The following is a 23,660-nucleotide window of genomic DNA, read 5'->3' on the forward strand; positions in this document are numbered from 1 at the left end:
TCCAGGACAGCTGACCTGAACTGTCCATCGGGATATTCCACACTGTTATACACCATTCTCAGTGTATAAACTGGGAGCAGTTGGCCAGCAGTTTCTACCTCACTGCTGGGGTCAAGCTGTCTTTGATGTCCTGGATTGGTCAGTAGGTGGTGAGCATCTGTATTGTGCAACACTTTTTTTTTTCTTGAGCTTTATTTCTCTCTATTTTAGCTGTCTCCCTTATTATTATCATATCTTCATTTCAATTACCAAACAATTCTTGTCTCAACCCACTTGTTTTACCCTTTCTTTAACCTCCACCAGAGTGGAGGAAGACAAGCAAGTGGATGTGTGGTATTTAGTTGTTGGCTGTGATCAAACTGTGATACTGCTGAAACACTGATAGTAGGAATAATGCCTAGTTTTCTACTGATCCTGGATGTGACAAAGTTGAAAGTTACTGCTGCTCTTTGAGGGAGCTGGTCTATTGCATCAAAAGTCCTGCAGGTTCTTTGAAAATACCTGCCAAAATTCCTTCAAAAAGTATTTACATGGTGTGTGCATCAGTGATTTGCACCCATGAATGAGATCACTGGTTCTGACACTAGTTAAACCACTAAAAATAGTTCAATTATCAGGAGAGATGTGTTTTTATATTCAAGAACAGTTTAAACTTCTTAACATTTGCTTTAAAATTCTTAAGACCACTCTCATAATGCTCTGTGACGTATCCGTGAAGTGCTGCCCACCCTTTTGGGGGGCCACTCCTGTTCAGGATGACTTACCAGGTGTCAGGTTTCTATGATACATAATAGAAAATATTAATTTTGGGGTAGGATTATAGGTCTGGCAGAAAGTTTGCTGTTTGCATCACAACTATGTAAAAACATGGCTCCTAAGAGGATGTCATCCCTTTGGATGAAGGAGTGTAGAGCAGAACCTCTGCCTAGCTCTGGACACCAGCTGGACATCTTATAGCAGCCTCAGTGCTGGAAAGAGTAAGAGAGGACTCTGGAAGGAGTGGGAAGTTAGGAGCTGTTTGCAGCCCTATGCTATCTGAGCAGAGGAGGAAGAGCTTACCCCAGTGGCAGACATAATTTCCAGTCATGTCAACCAAGCTCTGACTACAAAGAGACTGGGAATCTGTGATCTGTGGCTTACACTGCCTTAATGTAACAAGCCTAGTGGAAAGTCTACAGCCATGGATATGGCCTGTGGTGCTGGATGTTAGAGAATATTTAGAGCCATAAATATTTCATTTGAGTCAGAATCCACAATGGAGTAGCCTGGACAAGGTAGCATTTCTAAAATGAAAAGAGAAGACATAAGGTAAAGATGAAAAGAAAAAAAAAATGTATTTTAAAAAATGAGGTAAAGGGAATGAGTGGATCTGTGTAATGATGAAAGCACAAAGGACTTCAGAGCTCTGTGGGCTTAGCTTGAGAGGCAGATGGAACAGCAGGATTTAAGAATGTCATAGCCTAGCAAAGGCTTTAGATCCATTTTTATTTGGGAGAGACTTTTCTGTTTTCTGGCTTGGAAAGGAGGTGATGGTAAGTTATTACACAAGTTTAGCAACACTGACTTGGTGGGACTTGTAATGGCTTGTGGGGATGGGCAGCAGGGAAAGAGTGAGAAAGCTCTGCAATTAGGAGCGCCCTGTATGTGAAGATTCTTGTCTAGTGGTGACCCTGCCCCATTTTCAGCTGCACCTTTCATATCAAATAAAACAGAGTTAAAACATGAAACATCCAGTAATAAAGTTCTTTCTTTGTCCTTCTTATTCGATCCTGGAAGTGGCAGCCAGCTTTTGGGAAACCGGTAAGGAAGAACCACTCTGGCTTTGGGTTGTTTCTCAATGTATTGCCAAGTGTTTAGAGAGTTGAATGCAGCTTAGAGTAAAATAATTATTTTGAAAAAAGTTAGATCTTGTGTGGTTTTACATCTTTTTGAGGCTGTTTTTGTTGTGGTAGCTGGTCACAAATCAGATTCTTACCATCGGAGAAGGGATGTCTTCCCCACATGGTTTTTACCTGTAGAAGGTGTTTGTTTCTGATAGGGCAGAACAGGTGCATGTGCTTAGGGTATGCAGTAGCCAACTGTGGCAGTTTGAATGTAGCAGTGTGTCGCACTGAGAAGTGTTGGTGGGGGACAGCCTGTGCTCTTGGGGCTGGATTTCCAGGGGTTTTACCTTTAGTAAGGAGAGGATAAATTGTGAAACTGAATTTCACATCTTTTTTCTGACTGGAGAGCATGTAATTAATCTTTTCTTGGCGATTTGTCCTCTCCATCTGCAGTCTTGTATGTGTAGGGCAATACCTTCTTTATAGTAAGAAAATGTTATCCATTTGTACTTATGGGAAAAGAATGAGAAACTTGCAGACCCTGAGAAGAAATGTAGTCAAAGCCTTGCCATTTGGTAAATTGGAGAGGCAAAGTTCTGCCTCTCTCTTTCTCGACAGTCTCAGGTATTGGTTACCCTTTCCTCCTGCTTTCCCCTCCTCTCACCCAATACAGGACTGACAAGGGGAAGATTTCAGCCTCCTCTTAAACTAGTTATGCCTTTTGCACTTCTTTATAGTAATTGCATCAGTGAACATTCTACCAGTCATAGTGTTTAAGTTCAGGGTGTGAGGGAAAATGTCTTCCTAGTCAGCAATATCACTAGATGAAAGAGATTTTGAGGATGTCAGTTTGCAACTAAGTATTTTCTAGGAGAAAATTAGGAAAGGTTCTGTTTAGTGAAGTTCACCAAGCTCCTCCTGGCCTTCTCAAAAGGAAAGTTTGAGTTCCCCTCAAGCCCTTTTATAACTGTTTTCCTTCAATCCTTAAAGAATATTTCTAAACTTTTTTTGTACTCTTAAATGGAAGCCAGAATTATTGTTTTGATAAAACAGAGTGGTTTTAGCACTGTCCTATTCCCCAGAACTCCATTTGAAAGAAGCTTTGATGGGATTTTTGTATTTGGTGGGAGACTAAAGTGTCAGCATTCCATGCTGAACTCACACTGCTCCCTAACGAGTGTCTGCAAAAGGGCTGTGTCCTGTGTCTCCCTGTGGTTTTCCTTCCTTGCCAAGACCAGATGCTTCTTCTACAGTAAAAAAGGAAAAAAAAAAAAAAAAAAAAGGACAACACTGTTTCCAAATGTTCACTGTTTGCTTTCTTGAAAACTCGTGCAACTTGCTAAGTGGCCTTTGGGGTAAATATTGACACAGTTAAGATCCCTGCAGTTTTCATTCTACACTGTGCATGTCTAAAACAATATTGCAATTTAATGACTAATTTTCTATGGTATAATGTAGACATTGGGGCAGTTCTTCGTCTTTATTTGTTTACCTGTGACAACCCAGCCATAGACTTATATTTGAAAGTACAGAATGAGCTCAGGGTACATTTTATGGGATTTGTTACAATAATATAACTTTAATTTAAAAATACCTCAATCTTTTCTTGGAAATTCCTGCATAGATTTCTGGACAACCAGTTGCATTGTGTTTAAAACAACCCCAAACAACCATTAGACTGACCTCATCCTTTCTGACTTCTGTCTCTTTAGGGTTACAGGCTCTGATTTCATTGGGCAAAGTAAATGCTTGCTGTTAAAATGCTTGCTGTTAAATAATTAAAGGCCCTTTTTTTTTTTTTTTTTTTTTAACCAGTAGAGAGCACTAAAATTTAGGCTCATTTCTGGCAAGTTTTCCTTCTCTATATCCTGGCCTTCCCTCAGGCACTTTAACAGTTCTGCATATTTTCAGCCTTTAGGATTTTATTACTTTTATATTAATACATGTCTTTACTAATTCTCTAATTGAAAATATTCTCAGCATCAAGGAATGCTGCAAATAGCAGACCCTGAGCTGTGCAATCATGCTGTCTTCTGTCTTCAGGAGTTGGTGTGCATGACTGCAAATACATCCTTTTCATCACTTTTGGGTCTCATAGTAAGCACTTTAACTGTCCATCTTCAGGAGAGCATGGGAAAATATTTGGGCTGCTTAGCAGCAGGAATCTTATCTTTCCTGTGAAGCTCAGTGATTTAGGAGATCTGAGTGCTATGTTTAGGAAGATAAATGGAAGCTTAGCAGTTTCTCTCTTCTACCTCCCCACCAATATTTGTCTCCACTTAAAGGTGTGAGCCAAACTGAATCTGTGACAGTGTGCAGAAGTATTTCATCAGCAGTATTTGGATCAAAACTGTGTGGGAGAGTTTGGCAGAGTAGCAGATGTATGAAATTTTTCCTCTGCTATGTTGTTTTCTTGATTAGGATTTCTATCATATTATAGGAACAAAAATGAAAAAAAGAAAAAGGCATATACTTTAAAAATGCCAGAAACTTTAAAAAACACCCAAATGCATTTTGAAAGCAATGCAATTAAAAGGCATGAAGCTCCTCTCCTAAAGAGAAATATCTGTGTTAAACTTAGCTGAAGTTTGACAGTCTTCAAGAAAGCAAGGTACACATGAAAATATAAATGTGTACATTTATAAAAAAAAGTATACATTTATATAAAAAAATTATAAAAATAAAATTTTCTGTCATTCCTCTCTTGGGTTATGATGCACTGGTTAAACATGATGACTTGTAGTTACACTGGGGATGGACTTTTTCTTTATTTGCATTCTTTAATCCCAAAATAGATGCTTAAATAAGAAGTTCATACTAGAAAAAAAATTGCTATTTAGCAGCAAAGGCCAGCAATATCCTGTTTCAAGTAGTCATAGTTCCTGGAGACTTTGATTTCAGTTTGACTCTTGGGCATTTGGGATGCTGAACAATGGGGCTTCAGGTCACTTCTGCAAACATAACCTATGTTCTTAGTTCTTGTTGGTTAGATTGTAAAAGCAGTCTGAAAGCTTCCATAGTTGACATTAATTAAATCTTAGGCTGGGAATTAGGAGTTTGGAGCTTTGCTCCTAAATTGCCACTTTTAGAGCCAGGCATTATCTACCCCTTTTTGGTCTTGTTTCATTTTCCAGGCTTAGCTAATAGCAATATAGGGACTGCTGAGTTGCCTGTACTTACATAGAGTGCTTGGTCCTTAGCACAGCGTGCTCCTTTTTTAGCAGCTCCTCTGGATTATACAGTAATATAATGGTCCTGATGAAAGCATTGGGGAGGAATAGTAACATGGTTGCCTTGTAGAGCTGGTGGACATGCTTCCTTTTTGCAAGATAACTCCTCCAACATGCATGTTTCATGCTTTCTTTCAATCACCTCTTTCAATATGAGGTGATTTTAAAAGAGGTTACATGACCAGCAGTCATGTTACTCTGAGTGCGTGCAGATATTGAAGACATGCTGCTGTAAGATAATACTTATTTTTGAGATAATAATATTGAGTTCATCAACCAAGGCTATTTTAGCTTTAGAATAAGTTGGTGTATTCATTCTTACTATTATAACCAAGTATAAATTCTGGGTGAAAAGTCCCTTTGTCAAAGATAAATTTTGGGATTGCCTGTTGCAGAAAGTAGAGAAGCAAAACTGAGAAGTATACATTGCAATTATTCTTCATTAAATATTTCATTGTTAATACTGAAATATCTTGTGTTTTGCTTGCATTTAGCACTAAAAATAATTTAGAAGTGACATGTCACAACAACCATAGGTTAATCACTTTTTTTTTCTCTTGATTATAAAAATAAAATGACTGATGGTTTACTCAAAGTATGTGTGGGGTGTGTTCAGGATAATTTAGTTGTGTTTCCCAGGAAAATCAAAATCCATAGTTTGCTCATCTTTTATGTTTTTTCTTATCTGATTAGTCAGATGACCTTGCAGTCTGAGTTTAGAAGACTACCACTGAAAAAAGAATAAAAAAGGAAGGAAGGAGTAGAAGATAAGGAAGAAAGTGGTGTTTGCTACTACTTGCATTTCGCAAATATGTGCATATAAGGAGCCCTTTAGCATAGTTATCTAATGATGGAGATCTTCAGGGAGTTTGTCCCCTGTATGTTAAGAAAGCATATTGAATGTGCTTGTCATACAGCTGAGCATCCATATTGTGACATGTATTTAAAATGTGTTCAAATATATAGAGCATACAAAAACCTGATCTTAATACATTGTTGTTTCTTTAAGAAAGTTACCACATCCATCTGCCATTGCAAACCAGACTGTTGTCCAAAGAGTGGGGGAGCAGCTGGGAAGGAGAGGAGACATTGAAGAGGAAAGTCATATCAGTACCATAAATGAGGAACATGGGCAGTGCAAAAAGAGCCAGTAATGGTGTTGACATTGAGTAAACACTGTAAAAAATATTTGCCCCAAGTTAAAATAAGTTAAAAGTTTTGAAATTGAACGGTGAAAAATTCAGTAAGAATCCAGTAAAAATTCACGAAAATATATGGATATATTAATTGTTTTGCTGTGACATCTTGGAAAACTAAAGATATTGCCTAAGTGTCTGAAAAAAAATGCTTCTATACTCATCTAAAATGTTTGGATAGCTTCTGCCTTTAAAATACAAAGTAGATAAGAGACAGCCCTTCTTGGTCTCACAGGTGTAATGAAGCAAGGCTTTTGGCTGTTCTACCTTGTAAATCAGAGCACTTGCCCATTTACAAGTGTATAAATATCCCTTATTTTATAGCTAACTGATGCTTTCCTCCCCTTCATGTTTAAATAATGTGTGTCATGGGTATCTAGTTTTGCCTTTGGGAAGCTTCTTAAAAATTTCTTTGCTCTGAAACAGAGTTCACACTTTAGTTCCCTTACTTCCATCCCAGCTTGGCTCCCATGGCATGTCCTTGCCTATATTTTTCCATCATACTCGTCCAGGTTATGCTGCTCAAACTTGACAGTATTTTATCAAACACACTGTCCTGCTGACTCAAAAAGATTTGATTTGCTGTGGTGACCCTTGGGCTTTGAAGAACAATATTGTATTGCTTTTCCATACCTACCTTGGCTGTTTTTGAAAAGGAGGCAAAGAAAACTGACCTAGTAGCACTGCAGGTTCTCCACATATCTGGGGAGTAAAACAAAAGCACCACTTCCTCAGGAGCTTTTTTTTTTTTTCCTCAATTTTTTTTCTGTCTTCACTGTTTTCCCAGTAGCCTGCTCTCTTTTTTTTCAATAGGTCTTTAGTGTTCAGCTTCCCCTTCCCTCCCATGAGTTTTATACTTGTTATTTAAGGACTGACTTCCAAATCCCAGAACTTCATGACAGCTTAATTGTCAGTAATAAAAATTATGTTTCTTTAAAAAAAAATATTGATGGCAACCAGAAACAGAAGTTTCATTTTGTGGGTGTTTTCAGGTAATTCCCTAGTAATTTTTTTCTTTCTGAGATTGACTTAGTGACTTTTGAACTGGCAGAATATGGTGATGGTTTTAAAAATGCATAGAGGGTCTAAACAAAGCACCAATATAGGGCAGTCCATACTGCATTTATGGTGTAGAGATTCCTTTAAACCCAGCATTAAGTACTGAGCAGTTCAGAGTATAAATGGAAGGAGAAGCTGGAATGAAGGGAAACTTGGAGTAGGGATACACACCACTCTTAAAGCCAGAAACTCACTGCTTTACTTCTATTTCTTCACTGTGTTTTAGGAGGAGGAAATGACTGGAAAGATTCCTGCCCCCATAAGCAGCAGTGCTGTAGACCTAGAGGGGTCCTCAGGGTATCTGTTCTCTGTTTTTCTATAGGCACAGGGCACTTTACAGATGCTTTTACAGCAGCACTCACATGAGGCAGCTAATGCTGGTTTGCCTTAGGTGAAGTGGGAGTCTGTACCTAGCCAGATAATGCATGTGGTGTAGAGGCAGCAGCACAGATGGAATTGGACTTGCTTGTGTTTCTCAAGAGCAATAACCCACTCCTGTTTCCCCACCAAATGATTCTCGGTCTGTGGTCTCCAGGCCTGGAATTAGAAAGGTGTGATCCTTGGCATGCATGGAGCTCTGGTGCAGCATGGAAAATTATTCTGTTGTGTATCCATACGTGGAATGTCTGCCAAGTTCTCTGCATTCGTTGACTTTCTGATCGAGCTGTCCACATTTCAGATGCCAGTAGGAAATGAAGTTATGTTCCTTGGTCAGTATAAGAGCTCAAGGACCTGGTTTCAGTCTCATGTTATAGAAGGCAGCTGAATTCCTCAAAGCAGCCATCCTAGATGAGACAGGAGGCAAAATGGGGAGAAACATGGAAGAAGGCTTCAAGTAAGAAGCAAAAACTTGATGGTACATATTAGATACCTGCCTTCTCCTCTCTCCCCTTATACTCAATAACATAAAGAGCCAAAAAGAACAGTAATTCCTAATTCACTTCATAAATCTGGCCCTTCGGTATTCATAAATAGCACCCAAGCAAGGCTTTATAGGGAATGTGTTCCACCAGATTTTAATAAAATCTGAGACCATAAATGTGCAACCCATAGCAAAATTTTTTGCCAGCTGTCACTGCTACACACAACTCAACAGGTAGAAATGTAACTCAGTGGTTCCATCTCTGATCCTCTCTCTAGCTGGAAGAATTTTGCTCATGTACAAATATGTGGGCAAACTCCAAATTCCCTTAGGAAGAATGAAATGTAATAGTAGGAAAGTTTTCTTGCTCACAGCCTTAGGCACCTCAGACAGTGGCTTTTCCTAGGTACTTGGGCTATGTACAACTAAACTCCTCCAGGCTATCTGCAAGTCCTTTCTTTTTTCCCCATACACTAATAATGTCCAGCAAAGCCTTTCATCCCTCTTTCTGAAATTTCTCATTTAATTCACTTTTGCCTTTTCTGTCCTTCCTCTTGGCTGTCCTGAAGCTGAGCTGTGGTTGTTACCCTCGCCAATTGCAGCAAGGCTTCCTGGAAGCTGAACAATATTTAAATGGTTTCTACTTAACTGTGTACTTTTTAGATATGCTCAACTGAATTAGAAGCCAATCATATTAAAAAATAAAAGTAATTTATGAAACTGGGAATTAGAGCCTTTTAAAATGTTAAATCAAATCCCTATTCAGAAAGGGATGGAGTAAATATAATTCCATAACCAAAACCCAAAGGCTGAAATTTTTTTCCACCATTTTTAAGGCTATTCTTCCCTTCCTTACAAGAGAGATGATATTTCTTTTCCACAAGAGAGAGTATCTGTGGCAGCGTTCAAGGATTTTAATGACCTAAACATTAGACAACATGATATGTGATGGGACCGATTATTTCTCTTGGGTCATCTTACAGAATTTTTGCTTCATCCTTTGCACATTTAATCTTCTATTCATTTTGGCTGAGAATATCCCTTGCAGATGTATTTAAGTCAGTATTTGTATCTGCTCTAGAAAGCACAAGAAAATGCCAGAATTTACTTCATGAACTTGAGTTATTATTGCTAGGATGAAGTTCTGACATCTCCTTTTGGTCCCTGAAACAGATGAAACTTTTGGATGCTGGTGGTTGGTTTCTCCAGAGATGTCAGTGCAGTATTTCAAGGGGGACAGGGTAGAGGGTCATCTGAAGGATGATGTCTCCTTCTGAGAAGCTTTGAGATGGTGCAGTATTGTGTGGTGCCGCAGAAAAGTTCTGTCTGGATGGCAGATGAATTTGCTTCCAAGTTATCCACAGGTGAATTGACTGAATTTTGCAGTACTTCGTTTTTCTCAAAGACTCCAGAAACTGGAATTTTATGTGAGACTGGCAACTTTTATTTGAAAATATGCCATAGCATGTTTTTAACTGTTGCCCTCTTCCTATCTACTGATGCAAGCAACATGTGAAGGGAAAAGCATGAAAAAGAACATGGAGGCAACTAAAACAAGCAAGCACCCCATTGCTATTTTATATTTAAAATCCTTGCTTTTTAATCCTGCTGTGTATATTCTTGGAACTGGGCCCAAGGTCTGGGAGCTGGGTGTTGGCAGCACTGCAGCTGACATCCTGCTCCGTGCATCATCCTGCATTCTCTCTGTGTTAATCTGACACCCAAGTGTTTAAAGCCAAAGGGACCACTATCACCACCTGCAGATCACAAATGAAAGAACTTTGCTCAGTAGTTTCTGCACTTACTATTATCTGTGTAATGGTAGGGCTGTTAAGACAGAGGTGAAATACAGAACATGACTGTTTAGGATTGGAGTAGGAAAAGAGAGCAAATCCTTTGGATAGACACGGGACTGTCACCTGTATATATTCCCGTAAGCCAAATGTATGCACTGGAATGTGTTTCGACTGGAAAGTGTTTTTCCTAGAGCTGTAAAATGACATAAAAAATAGGATTGTCTTGCATAAATGGAAACATTAGGAGGCTTAGAAAGTCGTTTGGCAAGCAGATGTGTGGAGTTCTATTTTATAGATCTTGCCAATGTTATTAGGAAGCTGACATCTAATAAAACTTAATTCCATAACATTAAAATACTCACTTATTTGCTATAGAAAAAGCCTCAGTTTGTGAGAGAAGAGGATGGAGGGGAATGCTCCTGGTCACTAGGCAACATGTTGCCACATTTCTAGATTAGTGCAAATGAGACATTTACCAGGTGAGCATGGATGAAATATTGTGGTTACTGGGGGAATTTTCATCTTGAAGAAATTACCATATGCAGATAAAATACAAAAAGAATGGCAATGAGAGCATTATTCATGCAATGGAGAAGGAAAGCTGAGACACATTAAACTCTTAAAGGCTGCGAAGCTCTCTTAAGGGTTACAGCCAGGCAGCCACTCCTGCCTCTAGGAGTGCAGAGAGCAAGGTTAGTTCTGTTCTTGTGCGGGGCAGGCTACATAACAAAAGCTGGTCACACAAGGCCTGAAGATTCTGCAGGTGAAAAGAAATAGAGAATTGACTTGCTATAGCAATGGGAAAGTCCCTAGAGCAGGAGGTCTGGTTTAAAGTCAAAGCAAATTGAGCTGAAGGGTAGTAGCTGTGAAGAGGTTGACCCAACATTTCACAGAATCACAGAATGAGTAAGGTTGGAAGGGACTTAACCTCTCTTGGCAGTCTGATCCAGTGCACAATTACATGCACAGTAAAGAAAGATGATCTTCCTCATGTTCAGGTGCAACTCCCTGTGCCTCAGTTTCTGCCTATTGCCTCTTGTCCTTTTGCTTGGCACCACCAAGAAGAGCCTGGAAACATCCCCTTGACACTTCCCTTCAGATAGTCATAGACACTGAGATCCCTTCTCAGTCATCTCTTCTCAAGACTGAACAGGCCCAGCTCTCTAAGCATGTCCTTATAAGAGACATGCCCTTAATTAATGTAAGAGGTCCCTTAATTGTCTTTGCCACTGTCCACTGGACTCACTCCAGGAGCTCCACGTCTCTCCTGACCGAAGGAGCCCAGAACAGAACACAATGCTCCAGGTAAGACCTCACCAAGGTTGAGTAGAGGGGCAGGATCACCTCCCTCAACCTTCTGGAAATGGTCTTCCTAATGCACCCCAGGATACCATGGGCCTGCTTGGCTACCAGGGCACTGCTGGTTCATAGACAGCTTGTCATCCAGAAAGATTCTTCCATGAAGATCCCTGAAGAGGCTAATGCTAGCTCTCCTGAAGTCCATGGCTGTAATCTTACTTGCTGCCCTGCTTCCTCCTGACTTGATACTGAGCTCCACAATCCCATGGTCACTGCAGCCAAGGCTGCCCCCAACCTTCACCTGTCCAACAAGTCCTTCCATGTTTGTTAGTATGGCGTCAAGCAGCACCTTATTTCCTAGCCTAAATTGTATTTTAAAGCCACTACTGTGAACTGCTTGAATAGAAATATTTTTGTATTAATTTTCTCTTAGAAGAACTGTTTTAATTTAACCAATGCTTGCCCATCCTCAAAGGCTGAGAACGCACTGCTTTGTAGGTGGAAAGGTCCAAATCTCTGAGTCTGATTAAAAAAAACATTAAAAAAAACATAATGCATGGTTTGTCAAGAATAAGCAATTCTCCAGTACAGTAGGAAGGATTTATTGTAGTCATGTACATAATTTCTGTAACTTCTGGGTTTTGTGGCCCATTCTCAACTTGCTGAAGATAACAAGTGCGTGATAGTGTGGAGTGTTATATGCTCCTTTGTGTATTGTTTTGATGACTATATGGTGATAGCAGATTCTCAGTAGCAATAAAATATCAATAGTATTTATACATATAAATATATCCTGGCCCATGATGAAAAATGTCCATGGATTTTCTTCTTTGTCTAGTTGCAAATGATACGGTAGTTAGTAACTTAAATAATATCATCTAAATTAAATTCCTCTTGCGCAAAAACATTATTTACTAGCATTTGAATTTCATCATGCTGTTTTCATATAGTCTTTACTCAGCTTACATTTATTTGCATTGGTGCCAAAAACACTTCTTCAGAGATCCACAGTGCTTAACAGCTTTGGATGGCTGGCATAACTTTAGCTTGCAAAATTAGTATTTTTCTTCTCTCCTCAAACTATGAGCATAATTTCAATTTCTCTGCTGTGGATCCAGTGTTAACCAAACAGCACACAAGCTCAGAGATATATTTGTTTAATATGCAAGAATGGGAGCCACAGCTCTGAGCATTTAAAACATTTTTGCTGGAAGTATCCATGTGATATCTTCTTGTGGCTTTCATCTCTTCAGAAACATGTCCCCTACCTGTTTTTTTAATGGAGGATTAAACAATCCCTTTCCTATTTCTGGGATGTGTACATGCCTGCAACCAGTCTCATACTCTGCCACATACAGAGTTACAGGATAGGGGAAAAGGGTTTTATTCCTCTGTGTTCCACACCACTGCCTTTGTTCTCTGTAGGGATGAGAAAACACCTTGCTCTGCACCGTGCAGTGATGTGGTGTCTCCCTATATCTTCTGAAGGCAGAGGACACTACCAGATGTGGTATGTGCCCCACCCTGTGAACCTTCTGTGCTCAACCTTATTGTCATGATACCTGGACTGATAATCCAGGGATGGAGGGTGGCACTCACTGTGGTACCTGCTGGTCCCATCATCTCTGTGGCTGTGCCTGTCCTCTCCTCCTGTAATTCAACTGCTTTATCTGCTAGCTGTCATCACCCCAAACTGGCAAGGAGACCATCAGCAGTGCAGAAGTTTTACTGCTGCCAGGTACTTGTGTTTGCTTCCAGCAGAAATGTGTTTCTGAAGGAAGTTCAGTGGACTGTTACAGAGAATGGCTGAATGAATGATGATGGAAACAAAAACTGATACAAAGGAATTAGCAGTAGCTTTACTGCTTTACTGTTCTTTGAGAGCGTGGATAGAAACCTTTTACCTTAATTTAGTACGAGAACGTATATTCATAAGGATCCCAGGTAGTGTCAAGTTCTTAAGATGGGCTAAAGTGTTGAATGAGCTTAAGAATAAGAGGAGAGCTTCATAGTTAATGTACTTAGCTGAAGAGGTGCCAGTTTATTGGTTCAATCTGTCACTGCCCAATTAACTTCATATTTAAAGTACAAAATAAATTTCACGTCTGCCTGTGAGGCAAAAATCCCAGTTCTATGAAGAAAACAGGTCAGAAATTGGGCAGGTAGTATGGAAATGGGGATGGTGAAGAGGGACTAGAAGCATGCTAGACACTACAGACAATGAACCCAAGGAAGCTTCATGGCTAGTGAGAAAATTACTATAGTGTGACAGCTCCTTACTGAGAAGCATTGGGAGGGGGCTGGCTGAAAGCACTGCAGAGATGCATCCCCCATAAATGGATTATTCTCTATTGTCAATCATGCTGGGTTTGTACTTTACCTATAAGTAGAAATGCACTGCTGTGACCATATTCAGGACACCTGATGTGTGTAGAACAGGCTTAAAATATTCTGGCAGTTCCTGTGTTGAAAAGCATGTGAGCCATATAGAAAATTAAGCTGTGTCAAGTAATTATGAGCATTATTATTATGGTTTCAACAAAACAGAGATGGCTTACTCAAGATGCATTTTAAACACGGTATTAAATCTTTCTTTCAAAACTGGGTTGCAAATACTTGATAATCCTGTATCTAATCTAGTCAGTTGTTAATTTAAGACTATTTTCAAGTCTGAGCATTCAGGAAATCTCCATGACCAAGATTGCTGGTGGAATCCTGGCACTCCTATTTCTCATCTCTAGGCCCTGCAGATGATGATAAGTCTTTCTCAGAACTCCCTGTTCTCCAGCCTTTACCCAATAAGCTCTGCTCCTTGCATGAACCCCACATTGGTGAAAAGGTGTGTTGACTCCTTGAGTTTATTGGAGGATCAAGATTTAATTTCAGGAAATGTGTGTTTTTGACTTACTTTATATTATGGAAAGGGGCTAGGTATGTTCTGTCTGCCTTTGAAAATCCCATTCAAATGATCTCCTGCTTGGGCAGCCCTAAAAGCTCAGCATGTACAAACATGAATTCAGAACTTTTGAGAGGTTGAAAGCTGCTGCCCTGCTCTGTTAATCCTTTAATCGCTAAACACAGAACATCTGAGCACTATTTCCCAACCATCGATTTGAACTACAGAGAAAAACTCTTAGATCCCCCTGAGACTTGTATCCATGGAACTGAAAGCATCACCATCCTGGAGCAAATATATTCTGAATTATTAGTTTCACTTCTTTTTCTACGTGACCCGAGAAGTGTTACAGTTCTACGTCTTCAGTAAATATTTTCAAGGGTTCTCAGCACTAAGGGTGCTAATATTAATCAATCCCTCTTGGCAGCTCCTCTCTTTTCCATCCCTTTACAGCTGTTTTGGAAGTAATTCTCTCCTGATTTTATTGCATTGAAGTACTTGTCTTCAGTTCATCATGCAGTAGTTGCTCTCTGTTTAGTGTACTGCATTGTCTCTAGGTAACATCATTAGCTCAGACTTTGATGTTACTGTTTATATCAAATTGGGGGAGGGCAGGAATTGAAACAGAAAGGTTTCCTTTCTTATCAAATTATTATCAAATTACTTCAGCTTAAACGCAGGTAGCAAGGATTGTCCATCCTACAGATTATGACTGTGGTTAGGAAAAAAACCACCATTCTCAAGTAAATTCTTGTTTTCCTCTCATTTATAGAATCACTGAAAAATAAAAAGCCACCAGCTGAACACAGATCCTTTAGTGTCTCTGCAGGAGGTTTCTGCTTCCTGCGTCTGAGGACAGGCTGTAGGACTAGGAACCAGTTGTTATGGGCCTCCTGTTCCTCATCTTCTGGTTAAACCCTTCATTTTTGCTGTACTCTGGAAAAAGAAAATCAAATGAGAGGTCTTGTATCTTCTGCTCAGACATTAAACTCTTCTTCCCAAAAGCAAAATTTTGCTTTTTGGTGGACTAGGTTGAAGGAAGAGGAGGAAGAGTGGCTCTCTCCTTCCTAAGTGTTCATGGTGCAAGAAAACTATCTGTAATTCCAGTCTATGTATATGGAATTCTACATTTTCCTAAGACTTATATGATCCTTCCAGCTTTCTCACTAGTGTGTTCCCAGTTCAGAGTCAGTTTCACATGGCTCTGCCTATCTCTAGGTGGCCCAATAAAAGGACAATACCTTTCTTTTAGAGCATAGATAATGGAGGGGTTGCCTCTACTGTACATCCCCAAGGATGTGCTGACACTCATTCCTCTACAAAACTGCTCAAGAATAAATTTAGGAATTTAATTTTGTCTTTCAGAAGTCCATTACCCCTTAAAGTAGCCATAAAATGCTGAGTTTTGCAAGTGGTACAATTTTGCAGCAGAGATTTCACTTCTGAGTTGCTGCCTTGGTCATGGGTGATTTCAGTTCCAGTGGCAAGTGTACAAATCCTTTCTTTTGGAGAAGGGTTACCATGGTATAGAGTTAGAGAAGTTCTCACAGTACTTTGAAAAAATAAAAATGTCTGCACCTGCTTGCAGTGTGCTGTCTGTGAGCATCTTAGATAATAATATGTTCTGCCCTTTATTTTCTCAGGCAGTGCTTGATAATTTGTGAGGGATAAGATACTCTAAGAGAAAGTACTTTTTTTTTTTTTTTTAATCACTCGTACAACTGCTTATTTAGGAAGGCTTTATGGCACCAATGACTTGACAAGTCTGGTCATATTTGAGGGGTGCTATTCAGTAGTAGTAAGGATCAGCTACTCTATTCAGCTTTTAGCACAGAGCCTTTGAGTCAAAGGTCTTCATCCTAAGGAAAAGTAATGTGAGCTCCACATGATTTTCACAGTGAGCTGGCTTTTTTTTTTTGCTTCAACATCTCCAGGTTTTAAAATGTGACTAGAGAGTCTTCAAGTGTCTAGATTACTCACCTTCATGTCCTGAAGTATATCAGCTGTGTCATGTGTGTGCTATTCATTCAGATTTTATGTATTCTGTCTATCCACTGGAAATTTGTTGTGGATGTGCAATAATATACTTCAGTCTTGGAACACAAGTTGTATGTTCAGTGCCTCTTATATAGCATTGTTAGCTTTACAACATGGTAAGTTCATCTGCATTAAAATTTTGTTCCTGTATGACAGTGCATCTGTGAAACAAAGGGGTTAAATGTTTAACCTTTGTTTTGAGACGCTTTGGTGAAGGTTTCTTAAGGGAAATTGAGTAAAACAAAGAAATTCAAAACAGATAATGTAGTGTTCTATACTGCTGCAAATTATATTCTCTCTCCTGGCTAGGTGGTAGGCAATACATATGTATTCCTGTGGGTAACATGTTTTCCCTACTATTGGAAGCAACAGCAACAGCATTACCCAGCATGTTGCACTGGTGCTGTGAGCCCACCAAACTTTTGTTCAGTTTGGCAGCTGAGAAGCATCTTGTCACATTGGGCACAGATTAAAGTTATTCACCACTTACAGCCATAAAATTCTGCAAGTTATGCTGGTGCTTCTTTTTGCAGGATAGTTGCCCTTTATTTCTCTAAGTGCCAGAGGCTGGGCACAAGGAAAAGTGCCATTTAGGTTGGCAAGTAATGTATGTTATTCCTATGGGGTCTCAGAAGGGAAAGCACAAGGTGCTAATGAGAATTTATCCTGTCAGACACAGACTGAATTTAACAGATATTATGCACTGTGAGGCCAGAAGGGTGCAGAACTGTGTGGAACAGTATGAGAAACAGATGTGGTTGTGGTTTTATACCCTACATCCAATTTGGACGGCCTGCATGAGATTTGTGCACAGCTTGACCCAAAATTGAAGGGAAGCAATTGTATGGACAGGCTCTCCCACACAGGGGAGAAGTGGTTATGTGGTCAAACACGCCTTCCCTGCAGCAGCAGCAGCAGCGCTAAAACACACAGCTCAGCACACAGCTAGCATGTGGCCTCACTCCTGCCCAAGAACATTAACTCACCTTTTGACTGGAGACCAGTAGAACAGATCTGCCGAGCCCTTCTCCACCTCTTTAGGAAGAGTCAGCAGCTGGCCCTGGAGATGCAGTCCTGCAGAGATCAACCCAAGTCCCAGCTCTTTGTCCTCCCATGGCCCAAAACCATAATGAAACTGCACAGGTTTGAGGAGGGATCAGTGCATCATTAATTAAGGCCACCAGTCCATGGCAGCAGGCAGTTTGTCACTGGGTTTCATGGGACTTCCTTGGCCATAAAGTATCTGCTTTTCCTGCTTTTTTCCCCAGCTGTAAGCGTTATGGCACTGTTGTTTCAGATCCTGGTGTTTGTTTGAAAGGATGTACAAACAAGCAGGAGCCCTGTTACATCTTCTCACTAATTCCTTTTTTTAAAAAATGGAAAAAAACCCCAATATTCCTACCTCAACAATTTTTTTAAAAAGGTATGTATTTTCTTGGGTTTTTTTTGTTGTTGTTTTTGTTTGTTTGTTTGTTTTGTTTTGGGTTTTTGTTTTTGTTTTTTTTGTAGGACTTTTGGTAAACATAGGTATTCCTCTTTCCTCCAGTCTCTCCAGAAGGAAGCTATTTCTTACGAGGAGTGTCTTGGGAATAGGGTGTATAGGCAGATTTAAAATTATTGTTCAAAGGAGTTGCTACTATGTTAACGTAAAATTTTCTTTATGCTGGGCTTAGTAAATAAATTTTATGTTAAATTGTAATAAGACTTATGTTGAATTGAAGAGCTATAGTCACAGAACTATCACTCACTTCTCTGAAGACATTATGACCCTAAAAGCTCCTACTGTGGCATGCACAAAATCATGTTTTGAGTGAAAAGCTAATGTATGGATTTGGGTAATTGTTGACTGTTTTGCTCAGCACTATCATTGCTACACTGGCTTGCTTGTAGATTGGTGGGGGGCTGGAATCTTGTTTAATACACTATAAAAAACATCAAATGAGATGAAAAGTTGAGCTCTCTTTTACTCTGCATACCACCTGGAAAATGAGATCTATTAATACCATCACAAGATACCATCTCTCTTCTGAACAGCAGTCAGAAGGAACAGCTGTGTGTTATTTCTGCATCGGGTTGGAGCTCATTTCAATAAGCTGAGATTGGCTGCTTTTTCCAAGACTCTGCTATCTGGCTCATTTGTAACAGCCATTCTTCAGAGCTCTTGCATCTGTCGAACCTCATACAAATCCTCCCCTAGAGGAAGCAGATGTTAGAAAGTTATAATTTAGATGTTTGTTTTGCCTCTTAGAAGAATTCTGGACAGCAATCACTGTGGTCTGTTAAATATCATTAGCAAATGCAAATTGTTGATGAACCTGTATTAGTTAGCAAGTGATTTTTGTAACAACTTTTCATCTCAAGAATTAGAGCAAGGGGGATAAAAAGGTAATCTACTATTACAAACATCTAGAACTGACTAAGCTATAGATTCATGCACAGAGTTGAAGGATGGTGCCTAAGTTATTACGGTATAAATGTGTTGCTGGAGTCATTAGTAGTGTAGACTAAATGGAGAAATACAGAAGGTTCTGTCACCAGTGTTAGATGTGTGAGCACTTTCCAGAGAAGACCTTCCCTTCATTTCTCAGGTTGGCTTTTTGGCCATCTGGTGCTTATTTTAATGGTTGTCCTTTCCTGGGGGAGTTAGAGCAGATAAGAGCATCTGCCTGGCAGTCTGAGGGACTTGTTACTCCAATGGTCTGCAAAGCTCCAGGAGGACATATGGGCATTTTATGTTTGGGCTTGGACTGGGGAGCACGGGCTCTGGTTCTCTGTGTGTGTGTTCTCAGAGCTTGTTCTGTATATGTGTCATGTTGGCTTTTAAAGGTCACGAGAAAAAAAAAAAAAAAAACCAGCAGGGAGTGTCTGTTAATCTTGACCTGGTTGCTGCCCTTGGGGATTAAGCAGATGAACAAAGAGGTATTTGTTTCAGCAAGCTGGAGTTCAGCACTGCAGCAAGCAGGATGGATTATCTGCTGAGGCAGGTTAAGAGGGATGAGGCTTTTTTCATGCAATTGTCATCTGAATGAGGTCAGCTACGCTGTTGAGGGATACAGAACTTAGTGAGGCCCTTAATCCCACCATAACTGGTTATCACAAACCACGGCCAAAATTGTTTCACAGATGAAGAGGCTATTCTGCTCAGTCACAAACTTGGTCTCCCACACAAATATCCATCATGGAGCACCTGTCATTGTCCTATCATAGCTGTGTGAAGCTTTTCCAGTTGCTACCTTGCAGAGCAACAGTGCTTAGGCTGTGCAAAACTCTAACCCCACCCAAATTGTTTGTCTGTGCTGGTTCTGAAGATTAATTGTCCCATCTGCTAAATCTGTACACCTAAAATTGAATTATTTTACTTTGTTCTCACTTAAGTTCCAGTTACAGATGATGCTATGACTTTACTATGGGATTAAAAAACTCTTCTACTTCAGGTTATTTGCTTCCTATATTGGCACTCAGACATCATGATCAATTCACTTTACATACTATCTGGTATTTTACCAGTTTATTATTCCTGAAATGTGCTTGATGAAGAGAACTGCCAATATAGAGTATCTATTTGCAGAATGGATTGATAAAACTTTTAATGGTTCCTGGGGTCTGTCTACATTTTTTTGATGGCAGAATTTATTTCGTTATCTTTCAAATATCCCTTGTAGGTGCATATTGCACTCTGCAGCATCCCAGAACTTTAGATTGTGAGATTGAATTCCAGGAGATCACCTCATTTTAAAATTTATCTTTTAAGCAGAGAAAATTAAGTAATAGCATTTTGTTTTAAACTGTTTATCTTGATTTTTTTTTCCTTCTTCCCACTGGAAGGAGAATATTCTTCTGCATTATTAAAGGTATCTGGTTCCCAAAATACTTCTTTTATTACATAGAAGGTCTGGATAGATACCTTGTATATACTCTCAGCTGGAAGATATAACGTCTTTCATGGCTCATGAGATTGGAGGCAGACAGGAGAAGGTGATCAAAAGGTGAATGAATTAACAATTCTCAAAGGAAATAAGTCAAGAAAGGCTTAAAGCTGTCAAGGTGCAAAAATGCAGGAAGGATAAATGTGATTAAATAAAGCCCTGGCTCTCCTCTGAGATAAGTCGCCTCTTTTCTGAGGCAAAGGTTTTGCACAGCCTCAAAGGGTCCACTTGGATAATGCAGAAGCCACAAGCAAGTAACTTGAGGAAGGCATTTTTTCTTCAACAGGGCTTAAAGGAACAAATTTGAGTAAGGCTTGGCCTCTGGTGTAGCTGCTGGGTAGGTGTTTGTAAGCAGTGAGCACTTAGCAGGATAAAGGCAGCACTCCTAACAATATGGCTACATTAAAGAAAAGGATGTGTCACTGTAATGCTGAGGTGAGTCTTTGCAAAATCTTACTTTTTCAGCTGCTTACAATATTTTGTAAAGCATTTACGTCCTCTGTTGTTTGTGCTGATAAGCAGCACTGCAGCCTCACATAAGCTTGGTGTGAGTGATGGTGAGAAACCGTCCCTGAACCACCACAACTACTTGTGGTTTCTTTCTGAGGGACTTGGTGTGTTTTTCTGGAGCATCTGCCATAGGCCCACTAAGTTCCTTGGCATCTCAGTGTGCCAGTTCTGCCTGGTTCTCTGAGCTCATATAGACACATCCAAATTTATTTGAACTCACTGTTTGGGAAGAGATGGAATCTCATCTTGGGAAATTTCTGCGTGGCTTCCAGTGTGGATACAAAATCCTTACCAGCCCTGTGCATAAAGGTACTGTGACATCTGTATGAAGACCCTTTTGGCAATGTTTGTGTGTTCCTACATCTGTACAACAGCTTGTTTGGCTTCACAGACTCCCCTGATCTTCTTTATCCAAGATGAGATTTAATCTGCTCTGAAAAACTCATTTCTGATGCCTGGGTAGCAGTCCAGTGCTGAGCTCTGAGAGGGTATCAGTGCTTGTATTAGCAATTTAAGGACAGAGACACATGTCCTAAGGACACATGGGCCTGCAGTGTGGCTAACACATTCTAGGAACAGCAGACCATGGCTACCAATTTTGTATCAAGGGCTCAGTGCAAATATGTGTTCACTCCCTCAGTCATCCTTCTGCCCAAAAGATTGCATCAGAAGCCTTGAGAAACCTGACTGTACAAAATGAGAAGTTTTTAGCTAGAAACAAAAGGAAATAGTCTGTCCCTAACGTTGAGATTGTTTTGATTATTTAAGCATGTTGTGTTTAGGAAGCAATTTTCAGCTTCATTTAACATGCCAGTCAAAGAGGAAATTGTGGGTGATAAGTGCTGATGCTGTCAAGCTTAACTGTCTGACTGAATTGGGGTCCAGGTGTCTATTTCATGACTTAGTTCTCAGTTAGCAAAGTGCACGTCCCTCCATGTGGGTTATTGGTTTGTTGTTTGTATGTCTTAAGCAATAAGAACATTAGCTCTCCCTCCCTAGGAAATGGTTTGCGGAAAAATGCTTTATTTAGTGATAAGCTGTATGCATCACAAGCTCTCTGAAAGTCTGGTTCCCTTAATGTGTCTCTAAGCAAAAGAATATTTTTCCCCCTTTTGCAAAATGCATCTATCTGGCTGCACCAGTGGGAAATCTGCAGGGTGCTGTAAGTAAGGTTCAGCAAGAAGTTCTCCCGTCGCTTCCCAGGGGAGGAGCACTCTGCAGCAATAGTGCAGCAAGGAATGTGCAATTAGTGCAGTTTTGTTGTGGAACAGCAGCAGTTTTCCACCGAGAGTCAGAACCATTGCATTATGTGTTATTTGTTTATTTGTTCTTCCCAGTAACCTGCTCTTAAAACGCCAATATCATTGGGTTGTGATTACAGTAAAAAACAGCAGCAAGTGGGATCTGGTTAATGAACGTGTTCCTTCTGTGCCTCTAAGGGCTATTGGTTACTGCACTGCTGCTGCAGACACACTGTGCAGTACATAAAGCCTTCCCTGCACTGGAAACCTCATGTAGCATTTCTTATTTGTTTTGATTATTGCTGTTAAGATGTACTTAATTGTGGCAGCTGGCAGCTCTAATCAATATCAAGGCCCTGTTGTGCTATTGATTGTGCAATGCATTGTAAGGGACAGGTCCTCAGCCAGTGACCTCACAGGGTTGCAGAGCTGGAGCAGGGACTTGACCAGCTTGATGCAACAAAACTGGAAAAGCCAGGACTAGTATACAGGTGCCTTGGAAAGCAAAGAGCTTCTGGCTTCTCATTCTGTCTTCTGCTTTCCAACAATATGGTCTGTTGCAGCTGACCTAGTAAAATGAACAGGGCCAAGGTAGGGAAATGAGCAAACGTGAGTTTTCACCCAGGAATGAGTCCAGAGCAAGTTGGAGCTTGAAAACAGTTTTTGAGGAAAACTCAGCCAAATCATTGCAAATGCAAGCAAATGAATGAAAACCATGACGTGTTTTCTGGCATGTTGTAAGTCTGTGAAAGTACTCAGTATGCCAAGTTAATAAAACTTGTTAGGACTCTGCTCAGCTCTCAATTGAAAAAAATCATGAGTTCAGTTTGTTACTTGACATTTTTCAAATAATACAGCTGCTACCTCAAAGTAGAGATCTAATAAGTATGAACCTGATTTTTAAATGTATTCTGATATTCAGGTCTTCATTTGATAAATTAAATAAATAAATCACCATGTCATTGGATTTAGGTGTAATTACTATTTTTTCCTTAAGAGACTTCAGTGCCTTGGGGTAGTTGGTGAGGAAATCAGGGGCATAATTATATTTTCCTCTATTTTTCCAGGATGCAAGTACTGACATTGAGAGAAATGGATGGTTTCAGATCCCTGGAGAGTTAGTATGTTAAAGCATGGCTCCATGCCAAAATTTTTGTTTTCTTTGATAAGGGATGGCCTACCTGACACCAGCCTTGCTAAGTTCGGACAGATTTCACCTCTGTCAAAGGGGAAAGACAGTCTTTAGTCAAAGGGTAGTGGGGCTTATTGATCGGACTTTAAACTAGATGCAGCAGGGGAGGAGGAGATCAGATTTAACAGTGATAAGGTGTGGGACAGCATGCCATGCCACTCAGCTCAAACCTGATGCTTGCTCTGAGTTACAGAACTGTTGTGTCTCTGTTGAGCTGCAAATCAAGTCTTGCACTGATGCTTAAGCAATGCAGCAGCTTAAATTTATCAGTGTAATATTCAAGTTTCTCTTGTTGTGAGGAAGAAACAGCCAGGAAAGGAACCTTATTCTTTGGATTTTTGGCTTAATTTGAAGTGAGCACTTGAATTTCCTGATTTTATAGGATATATTCAGAGGTGCATTGCTAAGGATCTTGTTCCTTTCTTCTCGTGGGTGGCTAGAGGTGTCAGATCAAGGAAATGCCAAATGTACCATGACTTTAATGAGGAGTGTAGTGAACACCCCTGTGCCTGGTGCCTGTCCAGGGGAATTCCCTACACCTGCACCTCTTCAATGCCTATGTGCTGCCAGGCAGTGAATTAGAGTTTTCTGAT

General features: G+C 40.0%; 1 long non-coding RNA gene across 1 annotated transcript in view; it reads left to right on the forward strand.

The window, feature by feature from the left end:
- Positions 1 to 23,007, forward strand: part of LOC128805903 (uncharacterized) — a 46,571-nt gene extending 23,564 nt beyond the window's left edge. The window contains exon 3 of the long non-coding RNA XR_008436640.1: positions 22,943 to 23,007. This is a non-coding gene — a long non-coding RNA (uncharacterized LOC128805903). The remainder of the gene's footprint in view (positions 1 to 22,942) is intronic.
- The last annotated feature ends 653 nt before the right edge of the window (positions 23,008 to 23,660 follow it).

This window comes from Vidua macroura, chromosome 4 (genome assembly GCF_024509145.1).
Source record: "Vidua macroura isolate BioBank_ID:100142 chromosome 4, ASM2450914v1, whole genome shotgun sequence".
Taxonomy (NCBI): domain Eukaryota; kingdom Metazoa; phylum Chordata; class Aves; order Passeriformes; family Viduidae; genus Vidua; species Vidua macroura.